Raw genomic sequence first — 8768 nt, 5'->3', positions numbered from 1 at the left:
AAGTGACTTGTATTGTAGTCCAGAGCCGACCAAACCTTGTGGGTGAATTTGGTAGCAGGAAACTGAAATAAGCCTGTTGTATACACACACACATACACACACACATGCACACACACACACACACACACAAACACACACGCGCGCACACGCACACACACACACACACTCACACACACACACACACACACACACACACACACACAAGCATCCATCATTGACAAGACCAAGGAAGGTTCAAATCACATGATCTGGTGATCTCAGCGCTGGAGATGGTGGGGGAATTATCTCCATGTAAATAAGCGATGTAAATAAGTGCATTTTGCAGGAAAAGCCAATATGAGAGTTTCTTTCATGGTATCAACCACAGTATAATTTGTCATAACAGAACAGCCCCATTTAAGTGGGGATAAAAACTACCTCTCGGTATTAATACTGCCTCTGTCGATAATGAATATTTTTTAACAAGCCCACTGGCTAATCGTGACACAAGCGCCTGTTCTGGTACAGTTATTCTATATATCTTTAGCAGGGTCGAATTGCTGCTATCTCTAGCTGTCGAGAGTCCGTTATTGACAAGACCAAGGAAGGTCGAAATCATGTGATCTGGTGGTCTCGGCGCTGGAGATGGTGGGGATTTATCTCTCCACCAGCGATATGAAAATGAGTGAATTTTGCACCAAAAGCCAATATAAGAGTTTTTCTCATGATATCTAAGCGCAGTACAGTTTGTTCTAATGGAATGTTCACGTTTAAGTTTGCATGAATTTTACCAATTTTATATGGAATCATCTTTATAGATTATCACATGATACTTGTTGCAGTTAATTGACTTTTAGTTTTTTTTTTTAGCAGTAAATATGGTCTATTTTACGTTTTTATCAATAACATGAAAACTCTTACGATTACTTTAACTGTTACGCCGCTCAATCATCACTGCATTTTAGTTTTAATTTTAATTAATTAAAATTCTGGAGTACTCCCCTGTCTTTCTACACCAAAATTTATCTTTAAACTAACGATTGTGTATCGTCATTAGGGACGTAATTTTAATTAAAATTTTTTAGTTTACTACAATGAAGTACATTAGCACCAATTTTACTATCAACAGTATGAAAGGATTATGAATTTGGTAGTTGATGATCTCTCATGTTGTACACACGCACACACGCACACACACACACACACACACACACACACACACACACACACACACACACACACACACACACACACACACACACACACACACACTGTAATCAAAGCAAATGTTTGGACAGAACAGCGAAGCGGTAGATCGAAACAAAATACACCTATATTAAAAAATGTGAAATGGGGAAATTTTGTTTAACTCTCGATGTTGCGTCCGTACAGTGAGCGTAGAAGCGAGAAGGTGGACAAACGTGTAAGATATACCAACTGACTCCATGCAATCTTTATTACTGACAGATGAATTCATTGGTTGCCTGTGATCTGAGGCTGAAGGACGTTGATCTGGTTCCTAATTATGACACCAGATGAACTGAAGCGATGTAGTTTTACGACAAGAAACAAAGAAAAAAAAAAATCAGCAGTAGATTATAGCTCTTCATTACGTCGTGGTAGTTGTATATCTTAAACATGCGACCATCTGCTCGTTTGTAGACTCACATAATAGAAACATAGTCGAGAACTAAGCAAAATTCTACTTTTCACATTTTAACTTTTAGGACGTTTAGGTACATCATATTGCCGTAAGAGTTATCGCCCTGAAACCGCAGGCGCATTGTGTCGCATCGAGAGGGGAGAAAACTCGTACGGTGACATGATGCGCCTACAGCATGTTAAAGGTTAAAAAATAAAGTATATAACTTCATCACCACATTTTAGATTAGTGCAGTACTATATTTAAATACTGTAGTTGTTCTTTAATTCCTATAATACATCTTAAAAGTGAATGGAATTATATTAGAAGACAAGACGACACTTTGTAGTTATGTTCTTTTTATATATACAATCAAGATTAGTGCAGTCTTTTGTTGTATGGTATATTGCATAATCGCTGTGAGGTATCTATTATCAAAGTTAACATCAGTGAATTTTAAACCGAGGATATTCATGGATTGTATATATTATGACATCAGACCACGTGAATTTGATAATATTGAAGCTTATATGATCTAATCTGATTGAAAGCAGTCTTTCAGTTTCCAGGCACGAATCTTCCACTGTTATTTCCCTAGCAACAAAATTACATTTCTTTTTTTCTTATATTCTTTCCATTGTTGCAGTCGTTGGATTGCGGCCAAGCTGGGGAAGAGTTTAGTAGGTCTATTGAATTCAAGTACTTAAGTCGGGTAGTTATACTGTCGGATAATTTCTGTCAAACTGCTTGTTTATGGGGCTACAAACAAACTGACATAAGTTGTCAATCAGTAAGAACAAAACAAAGCTGCACCCCACTATATATGTATGCACCCCGCGGGGTTAAAAATGAAAGTAACATTGAGAAAAAAAGAAAAGAAAGAAAATGCATATGGCAGAACAGCGAAGCAGTGCAATGTTAATAGGTTATCAAGTGCAGAGGAACTTTGGTGCAGTCGTGATACATTTATTGCATTGTGAGTAATCTAAGCACTAAACCGTAGCATTATTGATACTAGTGCTTGTACTGTATTAATAGTGTAGCTACTACAGTACCACCTTCAGCGACTTTGCAACTAAACATAACCACAATCTCCACAATAAGCTATACAACTATTACCACACTGCTACACTATCCATGCCACCACATCACATTACTACCGATGCCGACATTGATTTTAAAATTTTGGCACCGGACCATCAAGTTAGGGGGTGGGGAGGCTGGGTAAGTCGATTACATCAGCCTCCAGCTCTCTACTGGTATTTATCGACCCTGAAAGGATGAAAGACAAAGTTCTCCTCAACAGAATTTGAATTTGGAATGTAAATATGTCGCAATGCATTTTGTCTGATGCTCTACTAATTCCTCCAGACAACAACAGCAGTATCACTAGCAGAAATATTGGTTCCAAATTTTGGCACAAGGCCAGCAAGTTCGGGGTGGGTTAAGTCGATTACATCGACTCCAGTACTCAACTGATACTTATTTTATCGACTATGAAAGGATAAAAGTCAAAGTCGACCGCGGCGGAATTTGAACACAGAACGTAACGCTGCTAAGCATTTTACCCTGGGTGCTAACAATTCTGCCTGCCTGCCGCCCTATAATTGACACCGATATTGTTACACAATCACTGGAAGAAGTGCTGCAAAGCATTCTGTGCAACGTGCTAACGATTCTGTCAGCTACCCGCCTTCACTTAGGCATAAAATGTTATAACTTAGAGTAGACACAATAATGATTTCAAATTTTGGTATAGGGCTAGCAGTTTCTGAGGGAAGGGAGAAGTCGATTACATCGACCCCAGTATTCAGCTGGTACTTATTTTATCGACTCCGAAAGGATGAAAGGCAAAGATAACTTTGGTGGAATTTGAAATCGGAATGTAAAGACGGACGAAATGCCACTAATTGTCACATCTTGAATTACTTTTATTTTATATTTGTATGTTCACTTTCTGTGTTGTATATTTGTTTATTTCTTGTTTGTTCATTTTGTGCCATGTTTGGTCCCTTGTTCGTTTGTTCTCCATTTCCCAACGGCATCGTGCTGTCGGCATCACCAGAAGGGGATCAATATTGTCATTGAAGGCACGAAATTGAAGAAGATTTGGTGACCTTCTGTGTCTATTTCCCGTGTGGGTATCTGTTTTCTGGTTCTGACGCTTGCTGCCTAGAGTAGGCTCAATTTTTGGGTGTATTTAATTCTATATCTATTTCGATCAACTATTTGGATATGTAAAGTGACATTAGGGAGCAGAGAAAGTAAGAGAAGAGACATACAGCGAAAGAGAGCAAGAGAGAGAGAGAGAGAGAGAGAGAGAGAGAGAGAGAGAGAGAGAGAGAGAGAGAAAGACAGAGAGAGACGGTAAAAGAACGAAAAAGAAAGAGAAAGAGATAAAGAAACGGAGACAAAGGGAAAGAGCGAAAGAGTGACCTTATATTAGTAAGAAATCGGCGTGACATAAACAAAGCAATTGTCACTTCGCCCGCATTCGTGGGTGAAGAGTTCGAATTTGAGTGGGCAGCACTTCTGAAAACATAAAGCAAAAAAACAAAGAAACAAAAACAACAACAACAAAAAACAAAAATCAATAACAACAACAATATTAAGAACAAAAAGCTTTGAAACAGTTGTAAAGAGATAATAAAGCCATAAGGTTGGTTAATTGATTAAAGGATAACAGCAATGCATTATGGGAAGGTACTGTAAAAAATGATAGTGCTAGTATGTGTGTTTGTGTGTGTGTGTATGCGGCTGTGATACACACACACACACACACACACACACACACACACACACACACACACACACACACACACACACACACATATATATATATATATATATATGTGTGTGTGTGTGTGTGTGTGTGTGTGTGTGTGTGTGTGTGTGTGTGTGTGTGTGTGTATCGGAAGAGCATCTTGCTCTTGTTTTGCTGTATATTAGTAAATGAAGAACTGAGGCAAGTGGCAATGGTGTCTTCATTTAGTTCATGCTTCACCGTTTTCTTTCAGTGGTCATTATAGTTTGGACCGATGCACGCTGTCCATTTGCAATTGAAACATTCGTCAATCAGTAAAAGTGGGAAGTATTACCGCATCGTATACATACATACATATATACATACATGCATGCATACATGCACACACACATGCATACATACATACATACATACATACATACATGCATACACACAAACATACATGCATACATACATGTATACATACATACACACATACATATATACATACACATACATATAATATAAATATATGTATATATATATAAAATATAATATATATGTATATATAATACAATATAATATAATATATATATAACACACACACACACATATATATATGTATAACAAATAGTTTTTGAACATTTAGCATGACGATGCTAATATATTTGGAAAACGGTCTGTAGAGATGGTATCATGTTCTTAGACATTTAAGATAATTATACGTGCGTGTGCGCGTGTGCGTCTGCGTGCATGTGTGTATGTATATGTGTATGTGTGTGTGTGTGTATGTGTGTGTGTGTGTGTGTGTGTGTGTATGTGTGTGTGTGTATGTCAAACAGTTGTGGGAAATTCAATATGATAATGTTAATATTTATGGAAAATGGCATGTAGTGTTGTCACAAGAAGCGGATATAAGAAGCAGCATGAATGTCGAAATGCAAAAGAACAAAGAGAAAAAAAAAACAAACTAAAAAATGAATTAATAAAACAATATTTGAAACAAAACAATAAAAATAATTAATGAAACAAAACAAAATAAATGTAATATAATCAATAAATATACAAGCAAAATTTAATCAGTTAAAATAGGGTTAAAAATAGAATTCCAAAAATATATAAAAATTGCAATTAGCGAATTTATTGAAGCAAAGAAAGCAAAATTTTAAGAAAAGCAGGAAGTTATACAACTTGCTTCCGTTATCGTTAACACTATTAATGCACACAGTAACGCATATACTCGAGGGTACTGGCAGTAAATATTTATTAGTACACCCGTCTTGTGAGACGGGTGTACCGTATTTTGCGGAATGGCAGATGCTGCATCGCGGAAGACGCATCTTGATTTTGGAAATGTAATTCGAGGTGAAAGATTCTTTTATATAGGCGCAGACGTGCCTGTGTAGTTCAGAAAAATGCTTCCCAATCATGTGGCATTGGGTTCACTCTCGATGTGCGGCACCTTGGGCAGGTACCATCTGCTATAGCTCCGGACTGACCAAAATCTTGTGAGTGGATTCTGAAATCCACTCTAGATAGACGGAAACTGAAAGAAGTCTGTCATATATATATATATATATATATATATATATATATATATATATATATATATATATATATATATATATAAGCAAAGCACTCAAACACTGAGATTTGAAATCAGATGTTGCTACTGTTCATATCATCTGTGAATAAATTTTAAAGTTGATATCACCAGCAGTGACATAGGTGGATCACAGGCGCAATAGCATTAAATAGCTATGAATTGAAAATTTGCACGAAGCATAATGATGCTTAACGAGCATCTACCTGCTAGAAATAAGAGCTAAAGTCTTAAATTAATCCACCGTACTGCACCAACATAACAGAGAAAAACAGTATACGAGGAAAACAGAAAGAATTAAAACATCTAATAGCACAAATAAAAATATTATGCAATTAGGATATACACAGACCAGGTTTCGGCTTTTGGGTATTTAAACCCTAAGCCTCATCAGTGTGGCCTACCGGGTAATAATCCATAAATGTCACGTTCAACTCTGACTGTGCAACTGGTTTTGTTTTACGCTAAAAAAAAACAGAGCACGTGGTGCATAAAAATTTATAAGCAAAACATTCAAGCACTGAGATTTGAAATCAGATGTCATTACTGTTCATATCATCTGTGGATAAATTTTAAAATTGATGATATCACCAGCAGTGACATAGGTGGATCACAGGCGCAATAGCATTTACACACACATATACCCTTGTGTATGCATGTGTATGCCTTTGTGTTTGTCCTCCACAATCGTTTGACATTCGGTATTGGTTTGTTTATGCCCGCCCCCCATAGCTTAGCAGTTCGGCAAAGGAGACCTAGAGGATAAGTACCAAGCTTACAAAGAAATAAGTACTGGGGTCGATTTGTTCGACTAAACCCTTTAAGGCGGTGTTCCTGCATTACCACTGAAAGAAGATAAAGTCCCATTCATATGATCGTACAAAGTAACCAGCAGGCATGCGCTAAATTACTGTTATCAGACAAAATTGGCGAGTAAAGCAATGGAGTGCTCATGCCCATCGTTGAACGAAATTCACCAAACAATGACTGCCTACCTGGCGATTTGCTGCTGAGTTTTATTGTAGTAAACAACACCGTACCCTTCGCCTTAACTATCCTACAATTATTCATATAACACACCATGGTGATCATAGCAAATCCACCACTACTGACCACCTGCAACAGTGGTTCTCAACAAATTTTTATCTATGGACTCCTTTTATTACTATTTTATTCTGATAGACCTCCATAAACATTTGATGTTTAAAAAACTAGTTTTATAGATACTTCTTTCAGAATTTCTATTTAGTTTTTTTACACATTCACTTGCATACGTTAGCAAGAAACATGTTGAACTAAGATAAGTGTTAGAGAAAAAAAACCTAGCTGTTTCTTGCAATAAATTCAACTAATGCAAATTTTTTTCATGGACAATTAAAATAATACTGTGGATCTCTAAATTACTATATGGCTTTTGTGAAACCCCCAAAATCTTATATGGACCCCGGTTGAGAACCGCTGACCTGCAAGATACCGGCGCTCGATTGTAACCGTTGCCAACCACCCCGTTGATTTCAGACAACCACAGCAATAACTTCTCAGCTAGCATTATGGAAGACGCAAGGTAAATTTTTAAAAATGCAAAAACGAATCTCTTCCATGCCGCAAAATACGGTGATAGTAAAAATTTACCGGAAAAGAGCACGGAATTGGGTGGGGGGATGTAAAAGATTATATGGTTTGGACAAAAAGTTCTTTCACAGAATAAAACAAACACCCAAATCCTTCTTGTCTTTTCCTTTCTCCATGAGGTAGTGATAGCTATTCCAAAAATCCGCCGATCAGAGTTTGTAGACGGGTGTAAAAGTAAATATTTACCCTAGCGTTTACACACCTCACACACACAAACAGATAAATACTTCTCAATATATAGTCATATATATTCAATTAGACACTGAAATTTTCTTTTGGTGCAGAGAAGAGAGGGGATAATTGAGTAAATTGACCCCAGTCCCCCCGTTTCTGTTCTTAATATACATTCACGGAAACGAGAAATACTGAGTGTAGTGTTGGAGAATAAAAGCTTTTAATTGATTGAATGAACACTTAAATAAACTCTGTTACGAGTATTGCGTACTTTCTTCTCTAGTGTCAAAACATATATGCGTTTCTGGAAATGCGCACATGCGCACATACACACACTCAAACACAAAACACAAATACACACACACGCACGCAAACACATGAACAAACAGATAGATGACTTCCTCAGAATTTACACCAGTCAAATATTCATTCACAAGGCTAAGGGCACCCTGTGCGCATGCTTTTCATAATAGTGTTATCCTACATTTTGAAGACAATTTCATCACGGAACTGTCAAATATAAAACAACGGAATAAAAATCCGATCAGCAGCACTTGAGACACATGACGTCCTCAGAAATATATATTTTTTTTGTAAAATTAACAAAAATTCTCACATATTATATACCGCGATCATGTATATACATGCATATGCATGCTCTTTTTATATTACATAAATATATCATCTTTTCGCTCTCCTCATACAATCTCTCCACTACTCCCCATCTCACCTTTTCTGTCATGTAATTATACTTACGTCAGAGGGATCAGCAACAGAAGCCTGGAGCGCGATTAGATTGTCTTCACCAGTGTCGCTCTGTAACGAAATCATGTTAACATGAGTGAATGTTACTTGTAACTACACATAATAAATAAATAAATAAATATACATACACACACACATATATGAAGTTCATGCCTTTGACCACATTGAGTTGTTTCTTTTCGTACTCTCCCCCTCTCTCCATACGTACATGATATATATATATATATATA

At 36.8% G+C, this 8768-nt stretch overlaps 1 protein-coding gene across 1 annotated transcript in view; it reads right to left on the bottom strand.

The window, feature by feature from the left end:
• LOC106867396 (uncharacterized) overlaps positions 1-8768 on the bottom strand; it is a gene marked incomplete at its 3' end in the record, with an annotated part of 64634 nt that overhangs the window by 38919 nt on the left and 16947 nt on the right. Inside the window, exon 4 of the mRNA XM_052969416.1 lies at positions 8530-8589. The remainder of the gene's footprint in view (positions 1-8529; positions 8590-8768) is intronic.

The sequence above is a fragment of the Octopus bimaculoides genome, chromosome 7 (assembly GCF_001194135.2).
Source record: "Octopus bimaculoides isolate UCB-OBI-ISO-001 chromosome 7, ASM119413v2, whole genome shotgun sequence".
Taxonomy (NCBI): Eukaryota; Metazoa; Mollusca; class Cephalopoda; order Octopoda; family Octopodidae; genus Octopus; species Octopus bimaculoides.
The sequence above is the reverse complement of the archived record's forward strand: the minus strand, read 5'-3'. Positions and strand labels throughout refer to the sequence as shown.